Genomic DNA, 18,704 nt, shown 5'->3' with positions numbered 1-18,704 from the left:
CAAAAAAAAAAAAAACAGGAAGGGAGCCAACAGCACCCGGGTTTCCCAGGCGGTCACCCATCCAAGTACTAGCCGGGCCCGATGATGCTTAACTTCGGTGATCGGACGAGAACCGGTGTATTCATCATGGTATGGCCGTTGGAGCTCATCTAATGTACGAGCACGGCAGAATTCGCGTTCGGCTTTTCTCCCAACACACAAAATGTTAGTTTTCGGCCGCATTTGACGAAAGCGCTTCCTTCCGCAACCGCCAGTTCCTCGAGGACGGCGCGGGGAGGCGCGCCCGGCGTCCCAGCAGAGTGACGGCCGAATTGGCGGGCGCACCGCCGCGTGTGTGAGACGCACTGCTGCTCGTTGCACCCCCTGTCATTCGCTGGGCGCGTGCAGCCTTCGACACTAGCAGAGGACGCATCTTGTCCCTGGAGTTCAGCGGAGGGCCTGTGCGGGGTGCGGCAGTGTCGTGCAGGAGGGCCCACTGGTAGCGATGTGGGCTTCCTCGCCTCGCCTCGCCTCGCCACGCCTCGCCTCACACCAGGTGTCTGCGTAGTTTGCAGTGCATTCGCACCATTCCTATCCCTGTCCCTGTCCCCGTCCCGACTTGTCCCGACTTTGCTCGACTGCCGCTCGCTGCCGCTCGGGTCGTGGTCCATATGACAGCGCAAGCACGACAAACGTCTGCGGGAGGAGACGAGACGAGACGAGACGAGACGACTAAGGAATAAATTCGTGGTTACAAATCAAATTTGGAACTCTAAACTCCTACACAACAATAGGCGGTGACGTATTTCAGAAGTCACCTGCCGATTCGTACTGTTTTGTCGTTTTCAAAGTCTTCTTGGCAAACTTGGTTAGCACATTCTCCCTCAAACTGAGTTAATTACTGCATTTTCGTACCATTACAGTAGTTTAAAAGGCTTAAGGAAGCATCTTTGTCACAACAGAAAGGTAGTTTGAAAATTGGGCTGGCGACATAACAAAAAAAAACAGGAAGGGAGCCAACAGCACCCGGGTTTCCCAGGCGGTCACCCATCCAAGTACTAGCCGGGCCCGATGATGCTTAACTTCGGTGATCGGACGAGAACCGGTGTATTCATCATGGTATGGCCGTTGGCGCTCATCTAATGTAGGAGCACGGCAGAATTCGCTTTCGGCTTTTCTCCCAACACACAAAATGTTAGTTTTCGGCCGCATTTGACGAAAGCGCTTCCTTCCGCAACCGCCAGTTCCTCGAGGACGGCGCGGGGAGGCGCGCCCGGCGTCCCAGCAGAGTGACGGCCGAATTGGCGGGCGCACCGCCGCGTGTGTGAGACGCACTGCTGCTCGTTGCACCCCCTGTCATTCGCTGGGCGCGTGCAGCCTTCGACACTAGCGGAGGACGCATCTTGTCCCTGGTGTTCAGCGGAGGGCCTGTGCGGGGTGCGGCAGTGTCGTGCTGGAGGGCCCACTGGTAGCGATGTGGGCTTCCTCGCCTCGCCTCGCCTCGCCTCGCCTCACACCAGGTGTCTGCGTAATTTGCAGTGCATTCGCACCATTCCTATCCCTGTCCCTGTCCCCGTCCCGACTTGTCCCGACTTTGCTCGACTGCCGCTCGCTGCCGCTCGGGTCGTGGTCCATATGACAGCGCAAGCACGACAAACGTCTGCGGGAGGAGACGAGACGAGACGAGACGAGACGACTAAGGAATAAATTCGTGGTTACAAATCAAATTTGGAACTCTAAACTCCTACACAACAATAGGCGGTGACGTATTTCAGAAGTCACCTGCCGATTCGTACTGTTTTGTCGTTTTCAAAGTCTTCTTGGCAAACTTGGTTAGCACATTCTCCCTCAAACTGAGTTAATTACTGCATTTTCGTACCATTACAGTAGTTTAAAAGGCTTAAGGAAGCATCTTTGTCACAACAGAAAGGTAGTTTGAAAATTGGGCTGGCGACATAACAAAAAAAAAAAACAGGAAGGGAGCCAACAGCACCCGGGTTTCCCAGGCGGTCACCCATCCAAGTACTAGCCGGGCCCGATGATGCTTAACTTCGGTGATCGGACGAGAACCGGTGTATTCATCATGGTATGGCCGTTGGAGCTCATCTAATGTACGAGCACGGCAGAATTCGCGTTCGGCTTTTCTCCCAACACACAAAATGTTAGTTTTCGGCCGCATTTGACGAAAGCGCTTCCTTCCGCAACCGCCAGTTCCTCGAGGACGGCGCGGGGAGGCGCGCCCGGCGTCCCAGCAGAGTGACGGCCGAATTGGCGGGCGCACCGCCGCGTGTGTGAGACGCACTGCTGCTCGTTGCACCCCCTGTCATTCGCTGGGCGCGTGCAGCCTTCGACACTAGCAGAGGACGCATCTTGTCCCTGGAGTTCAGCGGAGGGCCTGTGCGGGGTGCGGCAGTGTCGTGCAGGAGGGCCCACTGGTAGCGATGTGGGCTTCCTCGCCTCGCCTCGCCTCGCCACGCCTCGCCTCACACCAGGTGTCTGCGTAGTTTGCAGTGCATTCGCACCATTCCTATCCCTGTCCCTGTCCCCGTCCCGACTTGTCCCGACTTTGCTCGACTGCCGCTCGCTGCCGCTCGGGTCGTGGTCCATATGACAGCGCAAGCACGACAAACGTCTGCGGGAGGAGACGAGACGAGACGAGACGAGACGACTAAGGAATAAATTCGTGGTTACAAATCAAATTTGGAACTCTAAACTCCTACACAACAATAGGCGGTGACGTATTTCAGAAGTCACCTGCCGATTCGTACTGTTTTGTCGTTTTCAAAGTCTTCTTGGCAAACTTGGTTAGCACATTCTCCCTCAAACTGAGTTAATTACTGCATTTTCGTACCATTACAGTAGTTTAAAAGGCTTAAGGAAGCATCTTTGTCACAACAGAAAGGTAGTTTGAAAATTGGGCTGGCGACATAACAAAAAAAAACAGGAAGGGAGCCAACAGCACCCGGGTTTCCCAGGCGGTCACCCATCCAAGTACTAGCCGGGCCCGATGATGCTTAACTTCGGTGATCGGACGAGAACCGGTGTATTCATCATGGTAGGGCCGTTGGCGCTCATCTAATGTAGGAGCACGGCAGAATTCGCTTTCGGCTTTTCTCCCAACACACAAAATGTTAGTTTTCGGCCGCATTTGACGAAAGCGCTTACTTCCGCAACCGCCAGTTCCTCGAGGACGGCGCGGGGAGGCGCGCCCGGCGTCCCAGCAGAGTGACGGCCGAATTGGCGGGCGCACCGCCGCGTGTGTGAGACGCACTGCTGCTCGTTGCACCCCCTGTCATTCGCTGGGCGCGTGCAGCCTTCGACACTAGCGGAGGACGCATCTTGTCCCTGGTGTTCAGCGGAGGGCCTGTGCGGGGTGCGGCAGTGTCGTGCTGGAGGGCCCACTGGTAGCGATGTGGGCTTCCTCGCCTCGCCTCGCCTCGCCTCGCCTCACACCAGGTGTCTGCGTAATTTGCAGTGCATTCGCACCATTCCTATCCCTGTCCCTGTCCCCGTCCCGACTTGTCCCGACTTTGCTCGACTGCCGCTCGCTGCCGCTCGGGTCGTGGTCCATATGACAGCGCAAGCACGACAAACGTCTGCGGGAGGAGACGAGACGAGACGAGACGAGACGACTAAGGAATAAATTCGTGGTTACAAATCAAATTTGGAACTCTAAACTCCTACACAACAATAGGCGGTGACGTATTTCAGAAGTCACCTGCCGATTCGTACTGTTTTGTCGTTTTCAAAGTCTTCTTGGCAAACTTGGTTAGCACATTCTCCCTCAAACTGAGTTAATTACTGCATTTTCGTACCATTACAGTAGTTTAAAAGGCTTAAGGAAGCATCTTTGTCACAACAGAAAGGTAGTTTGAAAATTGGGCTGGCGACATAACAAAAAAAAACAGGAAGGGAGCCAACAGCACCCGGGTTTCCCAGGCGGTCACCCATCCAAGTACTAGCCGGGCCCGATGATGCTTAACTTCGGTGATCGGACGAGAACCGGTGTATTCATCATGGTATGGCCGTTGGCGCTCATCTAATGTAGGAGCACGGCAGAATTCGCGTTCGGCTTTTCTCCCAACACACAAAATGTTAGTTTTCGGCCGCATTTGACGAAAGCGCTTCCTTCCGCAACCGCCAGTTCCTCGAGGACGGCGCGGGGAGGCGCGCCCGGCGTCCCAGCAGAGTGACGGCCGAATTGGCGGGCGCACCGCCGCGTGTGTGAGACGCACTGCTGCTCGTTGCACCCCCTGTCATTCGCTGGGCGCGTGCAGCCTTCGACACTAGCGGAGGACGCATCTTGTCCCTGGTGTTCAGCGGAGGGCCTGTGCGGGGTGCGGCAGTGTCGTGCTGGAGGGCCCACTGGTAGCGATGTGGGCTTCCTCGCCTCGCCTCGCCTCGCCTCGCCTCACACCAGGTGTCTGCGTAATTTGCAGTGCATTCGCACCATTCCTATCCCTGTCCCTGTCCCCGTCCCGACTTGTCCCGACTTTGCTCGACTGCCGCTCGCTGCCGCTCGGGTCGTGGTCCATATGACAGCGCAAGCACGACAAACGTCTGCGGGACGAGACGAGACGAGACGAGACGAGACGACTAAGGAATAAATTCGTGGTTACAAATCAAATTTGGAACTCTAAACTCCTACACAACAATAGGCGGTGACGTATTTCAGAAGTCACCTGCCGATTCGTACTGTTTTGTCGTTTTCAAAGTCTTCTTGGCATACTTGGTTAGCACATTCTCCCTCAAACTGAGTTAATTACTGCATTTTCGTACCATTACAGTAGTTTAAAAGGCTTAAGGAAGCATCTTTGTCACAACAGAAAGGTAGTTTGAAAATTGGGCTGGCGACATAACAAAAAAAAACAGGAAGGGAGCCAACAGCACCCGGGTTTCCCAGGCGGTCACCCATCCAAGTACTAGCCGGGCCCGATGACGCTTAACTTCGGTGATCGGACGAGAACCGGTGTATTCATCATGGTATGGCCGTTGGCGCTCATCTAAAGTAGGAGCACGGCAGAATTCGCTTTCGGCTTTTCTCCCAACACACAAAATGTTAGTTTTCGGCCGCATTTGACGAAAGCGCTTCCTTCCGCAACCGCCAGTTCCTCGAGGACGGCGCGGGGAGGCGCGCCCGGCGTCCCAGCAGAGTGACGGCCGAATTGGCGGGCGCACCGCCGCGTGTGTGAGACGCACTGCTGCTCGTTGCACCCCCTGTCATTCGCTGGGCGCGTGCAGCCTTCGACACTAGCGGAGGACGCATCTTGTCCCTGGTGTTCAGCGGAGGGCCTGTGCGGGGTGCGGCAGTGTCGTGCTGGAGGGCCCACTGGTAGCGATGTGGGCTTCCTCGCCTCGCCTCGCCTCGCCTCGCCTCACACCAGGTGTCTGCGTAATTTGCAGTGCATTCGCACCATTCCTATCCCTGTCCCTGTCCCCGTCCCGACTTGTCCCGACTTTGCTCGACTGCCGCTCGCTGCCGCTCGGGTCGTGGTCCATATGACAGCGCAAGCACGACAAACGTCTGCGGGAGGAGACGAGACGAGACGAGACGAGACGACTAAGGAATAAATTCGTGGTTACAAATCAAATTTGGAACTCTAAACTCCTACACAACAATAGGCGGTGACGTATTTCAGAAGTCACCTGCCGATTCGTACTGTTTTGTCGTTTTCAAAGTCTTCTTGGCAAACTTGGTTAGCACATTCTCCCTCAAACTGAGTTAATTACTGCATTTTCGTACCATTACAGTAGTTTAAAAGGCTTAAGGAAGCATCTTTGTCACAACAGAAAGGTAGTTTGAAAATTGGGCTGGCGACATAACAAAAAAAAACAGGAAGGGAGCCAACAGCACCCGGGTTTCCCAGGCGGTCACCCATCCAAGTACTAGCCGGGCCCGATGATGCTTAACTTCGGTGATCGGACGAGAACCGGTGTATTCATCATGGTATGGCCGTTGGCGCTCATCTAATGTAGGAGCACGGCAGAATTCGCGTTCGGCTTTTCTCCCAACACACAAAATGTTAGTTTTCGGCCGCATTTGACGAAAGCGCTTCCTTCCGCAACCGCCAGTTCCTCGAGGACGGCGCGGGGAGGCGCGCCCGGCGTCCCAGCAGAGTGACGGCCGAATTGGCGGGCGCACCGCCGCGTGTGTGAGACGCACTGCTGCTCGTTGCACCCCCTGTCATTCGCTGGGCGCGTGCAGCCTTCGACACTAGCGGAGGACGCATCTTGTCCCTGGTGTTCAGCGGAGGGCCTGTGCGGGGTGCGGCAGTGTCGTGCTGGAGGGCCCACTGGTAGCGATGTGGGCTTCCTCGCCTCGCCTCACCTCGCCTCGCCTAACACCAGGTGTCTGCGTAATTTGCAGTGCATTCGCACCATTCCTATCCCTGTCCCTGTCCCCGTCCCGACTTGTCCCGACTTTGCTCGACTGCCGCTCGCTGCCGCTCGGGTCGTGGTCCATATGACAGCGCAAGCACGACAAACGTCTGCGGGACGAGACGAGACGAGACGAGACGAGACGACTAAGGAATAAATTCGTGGTTACAAATCAAATTTGGAACTCTAAACTCCTACACAACAATAGGCGGTGACGTATTTCAGAAGTCACCTGCCGATTCGTACTGTTTTGTCGTTTTCAAAGTCTTCTTGGCATACTTGGTTAGCACATTCTCCCTCAAACTGAGTTAATTACTGCATTTTCGTACCATTACAGTAGTTTAAAAGGCTTAAGGAAGCATCTTTGTCACAACAGAAAGGTAGTTTGAAAATTGGGCTGGCGACATAACAAAAAAAAACAGGAAGGGAGCCAACAGCACCCGGGTTTCCCAGGCGGTCACCCATCCAAGTACTAGCCGGGCCCGATGACGCTTAACTTCGGTGATCGGACGAGAACCGGTGTATTCATCATGGTATGGCCGTTGGCGCTCATCTAAAGTAGGAGCACGGCAGAATTCGCTTTCGGCTTTTCTCCCAACACACAAAATGTTAGTTTTCGGCCGCATTTGACGAAAGCGCTTCCTTCCGCAACCGCCAGTTCCTCGAGGACGGCGCGGGGAGGCGCGCCCGGCGTCCCAGCAGAGTGACGGCCGAATTGGCGGGCGCACCGCCGCGTGTGTGAGACGCACTGCTGCTCGTTGCACCCCCTGTCATTCGCTGGGCGCGTGCAGCCTTCGACACTAGCGGAGGACGCATCTTGTCCCTGGTGTTCAGCGGAGGGCCTGTGCGGGGTGCGGCAGTGTCGTGCAGGAGGGCCCACTGGTAGCGATGTGGGCTTCCTCGCCTCGCCTCGCCTCGCCACGCCTCGCCTCACACCAGGTGTCTGCGTAGTTTGCAGTGCATTCGCACCATTCCTATCCCTGTCCCTGTCCCCGTCCCGACTTGTCCCGACTTTGCTCGACTGCCGCTCGCTGCCGCTCGGGTCGTGGTCCATATGACAGCGCAAGCACGACAAACGTCTGCGGGAGGAGACGAGACGAGACGAGACGAGACGACTAAGGAATAAATTCGTGGTTACAAATCAAATTTGGAACTCTAAACTCCTACACAACAATAGGCGGTGACGTATTTCAGAAGTCACCTGCCGATTCGTACTGTTTTGTCGTTTTCAAAGTCTTCTTGGCAAACTTGGTTAGCACATTCTCCCTCAAACTGAGTTAATTACTGCATTTTCGTACCATTACAGTAGTTTAAAAGGCTTAAGGAAGCATCTTTGTCACAACAGAAAGGTAGTTTGAAAATTGGGCTGGCGACATAACAAAAAAAAAAAAAACAGGAAGGGAGCCAACAGCACCCGGGTTTCCCAGGCGGTCACCCATCCAAGTACTAGCCGGGCCCGATGATGCTTAACTTCGGTGATCGGACGAGAACCGGTGTATTCATCATGGTATGGCCGTTGGAGCTCATCTAATGTACGAGCACGGCAGAATTCGCGTTCGGCTTTTCTCCCAACACACAAAATGTTAGTTTTCGGCCGCATTTGACGAAAGCGCTTCCTTCCGCAACCGCCAGTTCCTCGAGGACGGCGCGGGGAGGCGCGCCCGGCGTCCCAGCAGAGTGACGGCCGAATTGGCGGGCGCACCGCCGCGTGTGTGAGACGCACTGCTGCTCGTTGCACCCCCTGTCATTCGCTGGGCGCGTGCAGCCTTCGACACTAGCAGAGGACGCATCTTGTCCCTGGAGTTCAGCGGAGGGCCTGTGCGGGGTGCGGCAGTGTCGTGCAGGAGGGCCCACTGGTAGCGATGTGGGCTTCCTCGCCTCGCCTCGCCTCGCCACGCCTCGCCTCACACCAGGTGTCTGCGTAGTTTGCAGTGCATTCGCACCATTCCTATCCCTGTCCCTGTCCCCGTCCCGACTTGTCCCGACTTTGCTCGACTGCCGCTCGCTGCCGCTCGGGTCGTGGTCCATATGACAGCGCAAGCACGACAAACGTCTGCGGGACGAGACGAGACGAGACGAGACGAGACGACTAAGGAATAAATTCGTGGTTACAAATCAAATTTGGAACTCTAAACTCCTACACAACAATAGGCGGTGACGTATTTCAGAAGTCACCTGCCGATTCGTACTGTTTTGTCGTTTTCAAAGTCTTCTTGGCAAACTTGGTTAGCACATTCTCCCTCAAACTGAGTTAATTACTGCATTTTCGTACCATTACAGTAGTTTAAAAGGCTTAAGGAAGCATCTTTGTCACAACAGAAAGGTAGTTTGAAAATTGGGCTGGCGACATAACAAAAAAAAACAGGAAGGGAGCCAACAGCACCCGGGTTTCCCAGGCGGTCACCCATCCAAGTACTAGCCGGGCCCGATGATGCTTAACTTCGGTGATCGGACGAGAACCGGTGTATTCATCATGGTATGGCCGTTGGCGCTCATCTAATGTAGGAGCACGGCAGAATTCGCTTTCGGCTTTTCTCCCAACACACAAAATGTTAGTTTTCGGCCGCATTTGACGAAAGCGCTTCCTTCCGCAACCGCCAGTTCCTCGAGGACGGCGCGGGGAGGCGCGCCCGGCGTCCCAGCAGAGTGACGGCCGAATTGGCGGGCGCACCGCCGCGTGTGTGAGACGCACTGCTGCTCGTTGCACCCCCTGTCATTCGCTGGGCGCGTGCAGCCTTCGACACTAGCGGAGGACGCATCTTGTCCCTGGTGTTCAGCGGAGGGCCTGTGCGGGGTGCGGCAGTGTCGTGCTGGAGGGCCCACTGGTAGCGATGTGGGCTTCCTCGCCTCGCCTCGCCTCGCCTCGCCTCACACCAGGTGTCTGCGTAATTTGCAGTGCATTCGCACCATTCCTATCCCTGTCCCTGTCCCCGTCCCGACTTGTCCCGACTTTGCTCGACTGCCGCTCGCTGCCGCTCGGGTCGTGGTCCATATGACAGCGCAAGCACGACAAACGTCTGCGGGACGAGACGAGACGAGACGAGACGAGACGACTAAGGAATAAATTCGTGGTTACAAATCAAATTTGGAACTCTAAACTCCTACACAACAATAGGCGGTGACGTATTTCAGAAGTCACCTGCCGATTCGTACTGTTTTGTCGTTTTCAAAGTCTTCTTGGCAAACTTGGTTAGCACATTCTCCCTCAAACTGAGTTAATTACTGCATTTTCGTACCATTACAGTAGTTTAAAAGGCTTAAGGAAGCATCTTTGTCACAACAGAAAGGTAGTTTGAAAATTGGGCTGGCGACATAACAAAAAAAAACAGGAAGGGAGCCAACAGCACCCGGGTTTCCCAGGCGGTCACCCATCCAAGTACTAGCCGGGCCCGATGATGCTTAACTTCGGTGATCGGACGAGAACCGGTGTATTCATCATGGTATGGCCGTTGGCGCTCATCTAATGTAGGAGCACGGCAGAATTCGCTTTCGGCTTTTCTCCCAACACACAAAATGTTAGTTTTCGGCCGCATTTGACGAAAGCGCTTCCTTCCGCAACCGCCAGTTCCTCGAGGACGGCGCGGGGAGGCGCGCCCGGCGTCCCAGCAGAGTGACGGCCGAATTGGCGGGCGCACCGCCGCGTGTGTGAGACGCACTGCTGCTCGTTGCACCCCCTGTCATTCGCTGGGCGCGTGCAGCCTTCGACACTAGCGGAGGACGCATCTTGTCCCTGGTGTTCAGCGGAGGGCCTGTGCGGGGTGCGGCAGTGTCGTGCTGGAGGGCCCACTGGTAGCGATGTGGGCTTCCTCGCCTCGCCTCGCCTCGCCTCGCCTCACACCAGGTGTCTGCGTAATTTGCAGTGCATTCGCACCATTCCTATCCCTGTCCCTGTCCCCGTCCCGACTTGTCCCGACTTTGCTCGACTGCCGCTCGCTGCCGCTCGGGTCGTGGTCCATATGACAGCGCAAGCACGACAAACGTCTGCGGGAGGAGACGAGACGAGACGAGACGAGACGACTAAGGAATAAATTCGTGGTTACAAATCAAATTTGGAACTCTAAACTCCTACACAACAATAGGCGGTGACGTATTTCAGAAGTCACCTGCCGATTCGTACTGTTTTGTCGTTTTCAAAGTCTTCTTGGCAAACTTGGTTAGCACATTCTCCCTCAAACTGAGTTAATTACTGCATTTTCGTACCATTACAGTAGTTTAAAAGGCTTAAGGAAGCATCTTTGTCACAACAGAAAGGTAGTTTGAAAATTGGGCTGGCGACATAACAAAAAAAAACAGGAAGGGAGCCAACAGCACCCGGGTTTCCCAGGCGGTCACCCATCCAAGTACTAGCCGGGCCCGATGATGCTTAACTTCGGTGATCGGACGAGAACCGGTGTATTCATCATGGTATGGCCGTTGGCGCTCATCTAATGTAGGAGCACGGCAGAATTCGCGTTCGGCTTTTCTCCCAACACACAAAATGTTAGTTTTCGGCCGCATTTGACGAAAGCGCTTCCTTCCGCAACCGCCAGTTCCTCGAGGACGGCGCGGGGAGGCGCGCCCGGCGTCCCAGCAGAGTGACGGCCGAATTGGCGGGCGCACCGCCGCGTGTGTGAGACGCACTGCTGCTCGTTGCACCCCCTGTCATTCGCTGGGCGCGTGCAGCCTTCGACACTAGCGGAGGACGCATCTTGTCCCTGGTGTTCAGCGGAGGGCCTGTGCGGGGTGCGGCAGTGTCGTGCTGGAGGGCCCACTGGTAGCGATGTGGGCTTCCTCGCCTCGCCTCGCCTCGCCTCGCCTCACACCAGGTGTCTGCGTAATTTGCAGTGCATTCGCACCATTCCTATCCCTGTCCCTGTCCCCGTCCCGACTTGTCCCGACTTTGCTCGACTGCCGCTCGCTGCCGCTCGGGTCGTGGTCCATATGACAGCGCAAGCACGACAAACGTCTGCGGGACGAGACGAGACGAGACGAGACGAGACGACTAAGGAATAAATTCGTGGTTACAAATCAAATTTGGAACTCTAAACTCCTACACAACAATAGGCGGTGACGTATTTCAGAAGTCACCTGCCGATTCGTACTGTTTTGTCGTTTTCAAAGTCTTCTTGGCAAACTTGGTTAGCACATTCTCCCTCAAACTGAGTTAATTACTGCATTTTCGTACCATTACAGTAGTTTAAAAGGCTTAAGGAAGCATCTTTGTCACAACAGAAAGGTAGTTTGAAAATTGGGCTGGCGACATAACAAAAAAAAACAGGAAGGGAGCCAACAGCACCCGGGTTTCCCAGGCGGTCACCCATCCAAGTACTAGCCGGGCACGATGATGCTTAACTTCGGTGATCGGACGAGAACCGGTGTATTCATCATGGTATGGCCGTTGGCGCTCATCTAATGTAGGAGCACGGCAGAATTCGCGTTCGGCTTTTCTCCCAACACACAAAATGTTAGTTTTCGGCCGCATTTGACGAAAGCGCTTCCTTCCGCAACCGCCAGTTCCTCGAGGACGGCGCGGGGAGGCGCGCCCGGCGTCCCAGCAGAGTGACGGCCGAATTGGCGGGCGCACCGCCGCGTGTGTGAGACGCACTGCTGCTCGTTGCACCCCCTGTCATTCGCTGGGCGCGTGCAGCCTTCGACACTAGCGGAGGACGCATCTTGTCCCTGGTGTTCAGCGGAGGGCCTGTGCGGGGTGCGGCAGTGTCGTGCTGGAGGGCCCACTGGTAGCGATGTGGGCTTCCTCGCCTCGCCTCGCCTCGCCTCGCCTCACACCAGGTGTCTGCGTAATTTGCAGTGCATTCGCACCATTCCTATCCCTGTCCCTGTCCCCGTCCCGACTTGTCCCGACTTTGCTCGACTGCCGCTCGCTGCCGCTCGGGTCGTGGTCCATATGACAGCGCAAGCACGACAAACGTCTGCGGGACGAGACGAGACGAGACGAGACGAGACGACTAAGGAATAAATTCGTGGTTACAAATCAAATTTGGAACTCTAAACTCCTACACAACAATAGGCGGTGACGTATTTCAGAAGTCACCTGCCGATTCGTACTGTTTTGTCGTTTTCAAAGTCTTCTTGGCATACTTGGTTAGCACATTCTCCCTCAAACTGAGTTAATTACTGCATTTTCGTACCATTACAGTAGTTTAAAAGGCTTAAGGAAGCATCTTTGTCACAACAGAAAGGTAGTTTGAAAATTGGGCTGGCGACATAACAAAAAAAAACAGGAAGGGAGCCAACAGCACCCGGGTTTCCCAGGCGGTCACCCATCCAAGTACTAGCCGGGCCCGATGACGCTTAACTTCGGTGATCGGACGAGAACCGGTGTATTCATCATGGTATGGCCGTTGGCGCTCATCTAAAGTAGGAGCACGGCAGAATTCGCTTTCGGCTTTTCTCCCAACACACAAAATGTTAGTTTTCGGCCGCATTTGACGAAAGCGCTTCCTTCCGCAACCGCCAGTTCCTCGAGGACGGCGCGGGGAGGCGCGCCCGGCGTCCCAGCAGAGTGACGGCCGAATTGGCGGGCGCACCGCCGCGTGTGTGAGACGCACTGCTGCTCGTTGCACCCCCTGTCATTCGCTGGGCGCGTGCAGCCTTCGACACTAGCGGAGGACGCATCTTGTCCCTGGTGTTCAGCGGAGGGCCTGTGCGGGGTGCGGCAGTGTCGTGCAGGAGGGCCCACTGGTAGCGATGTGGGCTTCCTCGCCTCGCCTCGCCTCGCCACGCCTCGCCTCACACCAGGTGTCTGCGTAGTTTGCAGTGCATTCGCACCATTCCTATCCCTGTCCCTGTCCCCGTCCCGACTTGTCCCGACTTTGCTCGACTGCCGCTCGCTGCCGCTCGGGTCGTGGTCCATATGACAGCGCAAGCACGACAAACGTCTGCGGGACGAGACGAGACGAGACGAGACGAGACGACTAAGGAATAAATTCGTGGTTACAAATCAAATTTGGAACTCTAAACTCCTACACAACAATAGGCGGTGACGTATTTCAGAAGTCACCTGCCGATTCGTACTGTTTTGTCGTTTTCAAAGTCTTCTTGGCAAACTTGGTTAGCACATTCTCCCTCAAACTGAGTTAATTACTGCATTTTCGTACCATTACAGTAGTTTAAAAGGCTTAAGGAAGCATCTTTGTCACAACAGAAAGGTAGTTTGAAAATTGGGCTGGCGACATAACAAAAAAAAACAGGAAGGGAGCCAACAGCACCCGGGTTTCCCAGGCGGTCACCCATCCAAGTACTAGCCGGGCCCGATGATGCTTAACTTCGGTGATCGGACGAGAACCGGTGTATTCATCATGGTATGGCCGTTGGCGCTCATCTAATGTAGGAGCACGGCAGAATTCGCGTTCGGCTTTTCTCCCAACACACAAAATGTTAGTTTTCGGCCGCATTTGACGAAAGCGCTTCCTTCCGCAACCGCCAGTTCCTCGAGGACGGCGCGGGGAGGCGCGCCCGGCGTCCCAGCAGAGTGACGGCCGAATTGGCGGGCGCACCGCCGCGTGTGTGAGACGCACTGCTGCTCGTTGCACCCCCTGTCATTCGCTGGGCGCGTGCAGCCTTCGACACTAGCGGAGGACGCATCTTGTCCCTGGTGTTCAGCGGAGGGCCTGTGCGGGGTGCGGCAGTGTCGTGCAGGAGGGCCCACTGGTAGCGATGTGGGCTTCCTCGCCTCGCCTCGCCTCGCCACGCCTCGCCTCACACCAGGTGTCTGCGTAGTTTGCAGTGCATTCGCACCATTCCTATCCCTGTCCCTGTCCCCGTCCCGACTTGTCCCGACTTTGCTCGACTGCCGCTCGCTGCCGCTCGGGTCGTGGTCCATATGACAGCGCAAGCACGACAAACGTCTGCGGGACGAGACGAGACGAGACGAGACGAGACGACTAAGGAATAAATTCGTGGTTACAAATCAAATTTGGAACTCTAAACTCCTACACAACAATAGGCGGTGACGTATTTCAGAAGTCACCTGCCGATTCGTACTGTTTTGTCGTTTTCAAAGTCTTCTTGGCAAACTTGGTTAGCACATTCTCCCTCAAACTGAGTTAATTACTGCATTTTCGTACCATTACAGTAGTTTAAAAGGCTTAAGGAAGCATCTTTGTCACAACAGAAAGGTAGTTTGAAAATTGGGCTGGCGACATAACAAAAAAAAACAGGAAGGGAGCCAACAGCACCCGGGTTTCCCAGGCGGTCACCCATCCAAGTACTAGCCGGGCCCGATGATGCTTAACTTCGGTGATCGGACGAGAACCGGTGTATTCATCATGGTATGGCCGTTGGCGCTCATCTAATGTAGGAGCACGGCAGAATTCGCGTTCGGCTTTTCTCCCAACACACAAAATGTTAGTTTTCGGCCGCATTTGACGAAAGCGCTTCCTTCCGCAACCGCCAGTTCCTCGAGGACGGCGCGGGGAGGCGCGCCCGGCGTCCCAGCAGAGTGACGGCCGAATTGGCGGGCGCACCGCCGCGTGTGTGAGACGCACTGCTGCTCGTTGCACCCCCTGTCATTCGCTGGGCGCGTGCAGCCTTCGACACTAGCGGAGGACGCATCTTGTCCCTGGTGTTCAGCGGAGGGCCTGTGCGGGGTGCGGCAGTGTCGTGCTGGAGGGCCCACTGGTAGCGATGTGGGCTTCCTCGCCTCGCCTCGCCTCGCCTCGCCTCACACCAGGTGTCTGCGTAATTTGCAGTGCATTCGCACCATTCCTATCCCTGTCCCTGTCCCCGTCCCGACTTGTCCCGACTTTGCTCGACTGCCGCTCGCTGCCGCTCGGGTCGTGGTCCATATGACAGCGCAAGCACGACAAACGTCTGCGGGACGAGACGAGACGAGACGAGACGAGACGACTAAGGAATAAATTCGTGGTTACAAATCAAATTTGGAACTCTAAACTCCTACACAACAATAGGCGGTGACGTATTTCAGAAGTCACCTGCCGATTCGTACTGTTTTGTCGTTTTCAAAGTCTTCTTGGCAAACTTGGTTAGCACATTCTCCCTCAAACTGAGTTAATTACTGCATTTTCGTACCATTACAGTGGTTTAAAAGGCTTAAGGAAGCATCTTTGTCACAACAGAAAGGTAGTTTGAAAATTGGGCTGGCGACATAACAAAAAAAAACAGGAAGGGAGCCAACAGCACCCGGGTTTCCCAGGCGGTCACCCATCCAAGTACTAGCCGGGCCCGATGACGCTTAACTTCGGTGATCGGACGAGAACCGGTGTATTCATCATGGTATGGCCGTTGGCGCTCATCTAAAGTAGGAGCACGGCAGAATTCGCTTTCGGCTTTTCTCCCAACACACAAAATGTTAGTTTTCGGCCGCATTTGACGAAAGCGCTTCCTTCCGCAACCGCCAGTTCCTCGAGGACGGCGCGGGGAGGCGCGCCCGGCGTCCCAGCAGAGTGACGGCCGAATTGGCGGGCGCACCGCCGCGTGTGTGAGACGCACTGCTGCTCGTTGCACCCCCTGTCATTCGCTGGGCGCGTGCAGCCTTCGACACTAGCGGAGGACGCATCTTGTCCCTGGTGTTCAGCGGAGGGCCTGTGCGGGGTGCGGCAGTGTCGTGCTGGAGGGCCCACTGGTAGCGATGTGGGCTTCCTCGCCTCGCCTCGCCTCGCCTCGCCTCACACCAGGTGTCTGCGAAATTTGCAGTGCATTCGCACCATTCCTATCCCTGTCCCTGTCCCCGTCCCGACTTGTCCCGACTTTGCTCGACTGCCGCTCGCTGCCGCTCGGGTCGTGGTCCATATGACAGCGCAAGCACGACAAACGTCTGCGGGAGGAGACGAGACGAGACGAGACGAGACGACTAAGGAATAAATTCGTGGTTACAAATCAAATTTGGAACTCTAAACTCCTACACAACAATAGGCGGTACGTATTTCAGAAGTCACCTGCCGATTCGTACTGTTTTGTCGTTTTCAAAGTCTTCTTGGCAAACTTGGTTAGCACATTCTCCCTCAAACTGAGTTAATTACTGCATTTTCGTACCATTACAGTAGTTTAAAAGGCTTAAGGAAGCATCTTTGTCACAACAGAAAGGTAGTTTGAAAATTGGGCTGGCGACATAACAAAAAAAAACAGGAAGGGAGCCAACAGCACCCGGGTTTCCCAGGCGGTCACCCATCCAAGTACTAGCCGGGCCCGATGATGCTTAACTTCGGTGATCGGACGAGAACCGGTGTATTCATCATGGTATGGCCGTTGGCGCTCATCTAATGTAGGAGCACGGCAGAATTCGCGTTCGGCTTTTCTCCCAACACACAAAATGTTAGTTTTCGGCCGCATTTGACGAAAGCGCTTCCTTCCGCAACCGCCAGTTCCTCGAGGACGGCGCGGGGAGGCGCGCCCGGCGTCCCAGCAGAGTGACGGCCGAATTGGCGGGCGCACCGCCGCGTGTGTGAGACGCACTGCTGCTCGTTGCACCCCCTGTCATTCGCTGGGCGCGTGCAGCCTTCGACACTAGCGGAGGACGCATCTTGTCCCTGGTGTTCAGCGGAGGGCCTGTGCGGGGTGCGGCAGTGTCGTGCTGGAGGGCCCACTGGTAGCGATGTGGGCTTCCTCGCCTCGCCTCGCCTCGCCTCGCCTCACACCAGGTGTCTGCGTAATTTGCAGTGCATTCGCACCATTCCTATCCCTGTCCCTGTCCCCGTCCCGACTTGTCCCGACTTTGCTCGACTGCCGCTCGCTGCCGCTCGGGTCGTGGTCCATATGACAGCGCAAGCACGACAAACGTCTGCGGGACGAGACGAGACGAGACGAGACGAGACGACTAAGGAATAAATTCGTGGTTACAAATCAAATTTGGAACTCTAAACTCCTACACAACAATAGGCGGTGACGTATTTCAGAAGTCACCTGCCGATTCGTACTGTTTTGTCGTTTTCAAAGTCTTCTTGGCAAACTTGGTTAGCACATTCTCCCTCAAACTGAGTTAATTACTGCATTTTCGTACCATTACAGTAGTTTAAAAGGCTTAAGGAAGCATCTTTGTCACAACAGAAAGGTAGTTTGAAAATTGGGCTGGCGACATAACAAAAAAAAACAGGAAGGGAGCCAACAGCACCCGGGTTTCCCAGGCGGTCACCCATCCAAGTACTAGCCGGGCCCGATGACGCTTAACTTCGGTGATCGGACGAGAACCGGTGTATTCATCATGGTATGGCCGTTGGCGCTCATCTAATGTAGGAGCACGGCAGAATTCGCGTTCGGCTTTTCTCCCAACACACAAAATGTTAGTTTTCGGCCGCATTTGACGAAAGCGCTTCCTTCCGCAACCGCCAGTTCCTCGAGGACGGCGCGGGGAGGCGCGCCCGGCGTCCCAGCAGAGTGACGGCCGAATTGGCGGGCGCACCGCCGCGTGTGTGAGACGCACTGCTGCTCGTTGCACCCCCTGTCATTCGCTGGGCGCGTGCAGCCTTCGACACTAGCGGAGGACGCATCTTGTCCCTGGTGTTCAGCGGAGGGCCTGTGCGGGGTGCGGCAGTGTCGTGCTGGAGGGCCCACTGGTAGCGATGTGGGCTTCCTCGCCTCGCCTCGCCTCGCCTCGCCTCACACCAGGTGTCTGCGTAATTTGCAGTGCATTCGCACCATTCCTATCCCTGTCCCTGTCCCCGTCCCGACTTGTCCCGACTTTGCTCGACTGCCGCTCGCTGCCGCTCGGGTCGTGGTCCATATGACAGCGCAAGCACGACAAACGTCTGCGGGACGAGACGAGACGAGACGAGACGAGACGACTAAGGAATAAATTCGTGGTTACAAATCAAATTTGGAACTCTAAACTCCTACACAACAATAGGCGGTGACGTATTTCAGAAGTCACCTGCCGATTCGTACTGTTTTGTCGTTTTCAAAGTCTTCTTGGCAAACTTGGTTAGCACATTCTCCCTCAAACTGAGTTAATTACTGCATTTTCGTACCATTACAGTAGTTTAAAAGGCTTAAGGAAGCATCTTTGTCACAACAGAAAGGTAGTTTGAAAATTGGGCTGGCGACATAACAAAAAAAAACAGGAAGGGAGCCAACAGCACCCGGGTTTCCCAGGCGGTCACCCATCCAAGTACTAGCCGGGCCCGATGACGCTTAACTTCGGTGATCGGACGAGAACCGGTGTATTCATCATGGTATGGCCGTTGGCGCTCATCTAAAGTAGGAGCACGGCAGAATTCGCTTTCGGCTTTTCTCCCAACACACAAAATGTTAGTTTTCGGCCGCATTTGACGAAAGCGCTTCCTTCCGCAACCGCCAGTTCCTCGAGGACGGCGCGGGGAGGCGCGCCCGGCGTCCCAGCAGAGTGACGGCCGAATTGGCGGGCGCACCGCCGCGTGTGTGAGACGCACTGCTGC

At 55.3% G+C, this 18,704-nt stretch overlaps 20 non-coding genes across 20 annotated transcripts; all 20 read right to left on the bottom strand.

The window, feature by feature from the left end:
* Positions 1-24: 24 nt before the first annotated feature.
* On the bottom strand, positions 25-143 carry LOC126148516 (5S ribosomal RNA). The gene has a single exon (XR_007530500.1). It is a non-coding gene; the product is annotated as a 5S ribosomal RNA (ribosomal RNA).
* Positions 144-993: 850 nt separating this feature from the next.
* Positions 994-1,112, bottom strand: LOC126148559 (5S ribosomal RNA). Its single transcript, XR_007530539.1, has one exon. It is a non-coding gene; the product is annotated as a 5S ribosomal RNA (ribosomal RNA).
* Positions 1,113-1,960: 848 nt separating this feature from the next.
* On the bottom strand, positions 1,961-2,079 carry LOC126148515 (5S ribosomal RNA). Its single transcript, XR_007530499.1, has one exon. It is a non-coding gene; the product is annotated as a 5S ribosomal RNA (ribosomal RNA).
* An 850-nt stretch (positions 2,080-2,929) lies between these two features.
* Positions 2,930-3,048, bottom strand: LOC126148533 (5S ribosomal RNA). The gene has a single exon (XR_007530516.1). It is a non-coding gene; the product is annotated as a 5S ribosomal RNA (ribosomal RNA).
* An 845-nt stretch (positions 3,049-3,893) lies between these two features.
* Positions 3,894-4,012, bottom strand: LOC126148557 (5S ribosomal RNA). The gene has a single exon (XR_007530537.1). It is a non-coding gene; the product is annotated as a 5S ribosomal RNA (ribosomal RNA).
* An 845-nt stretch (positions 4,013-4,857) lies between these two features.
* On the bottom strand, positions 4,858-4,976 carry LOC126148513 (5S ribosomal RNA). The gene has a single exon (XR_007530497.1). It is a non-coding gene; the product is annotated as a 5S ribosomal RNA (ribosomal RNA).
* An 845-nt stretch (positions 4,977-5,821) lies between these two features.
* On the bottom strand, positions 5,822-5,940 carry LOC126148556 (5S ribosomal RNA). Its single transcript, XR_007530536.1, has one exon. It is a non-coding gene; the product is annotated as a 5S ribosomal RNA (ribosomal RNA).
* Positions 5,941-6,785: 845 nt separating this feature from the next.
* Positions 6,786-6,904, bottom strand: LOC126148511 (5S ribosomal RNA). The gene has a single exon (XR_007530495.1). It is a non-coding gene; the product is annotated as a 5S ribosomal RNA (ribosomal RNA).
* Positions 6,905-7,759: 855 nt separating this feature from the next.
* LOC126148514 (5S ribosomal RNA) lies at positions 7,760-7,878 on the bottom strand. Its single transcript, XR_007530498.1, has one exon. It is a non-coding gene; the product is annotated as a 5S ribosomal RNA (ribosomal RNA).
* An 850-nt stretch (positions 7,879-8,728) lies between these two features.
* On the bottom strand, positions 8,729-8,847 carry LOC126148555 (5S ribosomal RNA). The gene has a single exon (XR_007530535.1). It is a non-coding gene; the product is annotated as a 5S ribosomal RNA (ribosomal RNA).
* An 845-nt stretch (positions 8,848-9,692) lies between these two features.
* LOC126148554 (5S ribosomal RNA) lies at positions 9,693-9,811 on the bottom strand. The gene has a single exon (XR_007530534.1). It is a non-coding gene; the product is annotated as a 5S ribosomal RNA (ribosomal RNA).
* Positions 9,812-10,656: 845 nt separating this feature from the next.
* LOC126148553 (5S ribosomal RNA) lies at positions 10,657-10,775 on the bottom strand. Its single transcript, XR_007530533.1, has one exon. It is a non-coding gene; the product is annotated as a 5S ribosomal RNA (ribosomal RNA).
* Positions 10,776-11,620: 845 nt separating this feature from the next.
* Positions 11,621-11,739, bottom strand: LOC126148535 (5S ribosomal RNA). Its single transcript, XR_007530518.1, has one exon. It is a non-coding gene; the product is annotated as a 5S ribosomal RNA (ribosomal RNA).
* An 845-nt stretch (positions 11,740-12,584) lies between these two features.
* LOC126148510 (5S ribosomal RNA) lies at positions 12,585-12,703 on the bottom strand. Its single transcript, XR_007530494.1, has one exon. It is a non-coding gene; the product is annotated as a 5S ribosomal RNA (ribosomal RNA).
* An 850-nt stretch (positions 12,704-13,553) lies between these two features.
* LOC126148552 (5S ribosomal RNA) lies at positions 13,554-13,672 on the bottom strand. The gene has a single exon (XR_007530532.1). It is a non-coding gene; the product is annotated as a 5S ribosomal RNA (ribosomal RNA).
* An 850-nt stretch (positions 13,673-14,522) lies between these two features.
* On the bottom strand, positions 14,523-14,641 carry LOC126148551 (5S ribosomal RNA). Its single transcript, XR_007530531.1, has one exon. It is a non-coding gene; the product is annotated as a 5S ribosomal RNA (ribosomal RNA).
* An 845-nt stretch (positions 14,642-15,486) lies between these two features.
* On the bottom strand, positions 15,487-15,605 carry LOC126148509 (5S ribosomal RNA). The gene has a single exon (XR_007530493.1). It is a non-coding gene; the product is annotated as a 5S ribosomal RNA (ribosomal RNA).
* Positions 15,606-16,449: 844 nt separating this feature from the next.
* Positions 16,450-16,568, bottom strand: LOC126148550 (5S ribosomal RNA). Its single transcript, XR_007530530.1, has one exon. It is a non-coding gene; the product is annotated as a 5S ribosomal RNA (ribosomal RNA).
* An 845-nt stretch (positions 16,569-17,413) lies between these two features.
* Positions 17,414-17,532, bottom strand: LOC126148508 (5S ribosomal RNA). The gene has a single exon (XR_007530492.1). It is a non-coding gene; the product is annotated as a 5S ribosomal RNA (ribosomal RNA).
* An 845-nt stretch (positions 17,533-18,377) lies between these two features.
* On the bottom strand, positions 18,378-18,496 carry LOC126148507 (5S ribosomal RNA). Its single transcript, XR_007530491.1, has one exon. It is a non-coding gene; the product is annotated as a 5S ribosomal RNA (ribosomal RNA).
* Positions 18,497-18,704: the final 208 nt, after the last annotated feature.

This window comes from Schistocerca cancellata, unplaced genomic scaffold (genome assembly GCF_023864275.1).
Source record: "Schistocerca cancellata isolate TAMUIC-IGC-003103 unplaced genomic scaffold, iqSchCanc2.1 HiC_scaffold_888, whole genome shotgun sequence".
NCBI lineage: Eukaryota > Metazoa > Arthropoda > Insecta > Orthoptera > Acrididae > Schistocerca > Schistocerca cancellata.
This window is presented reverse-complemented; position numbering and strand designations above follow the sequence as displayed.